Here is a 709-nt window from a genome sequence, read left to right as displayed (position 1 = left end):
GCTTCACGCGTTACATGAAACTGGCCACTGAAGTTTTACGGAAATGGCTTAAGGGGCTGTGGGCGAACCCAGGAAACTATCCTCCAAATCCCCATTTAGCGTGACGCGCGTCCCTGGGCTGCCTACCAGCGTGTCCGTTATATATAGCGAGGTCAGCGCAACTGCTCCGTTAAACGGTTCCAGGCCGCCATGGGGCAGAAAGCAAACTTGCCTAAAACACGGGAGCCTCTCACTAGGTCTGGTCTCCAGCCGGGTGGGGGCCGTAAGAGGCGCCGGGCTGGCCGGGGGACTGCCCGCTCCGCGTCCCCGTCCGCCGGTCTTCCGACCACAAAGGCTTCCTCCCGGCCGTGCCGAGCGAAGTAACGGTCCTGCCTGCCAGTCTGCTGCGGAATGCAGCGGGTTCAACGGCGCTGGGCAGCGGGCGAGGTCTGCTCTAACCCCGCAGCAAGATCTCCGTCTTGCTTTCCTCTACTTCCGCGCAAGGAAATCCTTGGCGGTCATCCTGAGCAGGCGCAGCCCCGTGGAGACCCAGACAGGGCGGCAATCCTTGCTTGCTTTTACCTGTGCAAGGGATGCAAAACCGTGCAGGGAAAAGGGAGAGAGAAATGCAGGTAAGTGGGTATTGTGGCCCGTTCAAGCATTGTACTCAGAGGGGGCTCATCAGGGACTGGTCCATCGACTGGAGAAAAGTATCCAATGATGTGGAGAA

This window comes from Python bivittatus, unplaced genomic scaffold, assembly GCF_059951505.1.
Source record: "Python bivittatus isolate LINGU-HERP-01145 unplaced genomic scaffold, Pbiv_v1 ctg000070_np1212, whole genome shotgun sequence".
Lineage (NCBI taxonomy): Eukaryota > Metazoa > Chordata > Lepidosauria > Squamata > Pythonidae > Python > Python bivittatus.
This window is presented reverse-complemented; position numbering follows the sequence as displayed.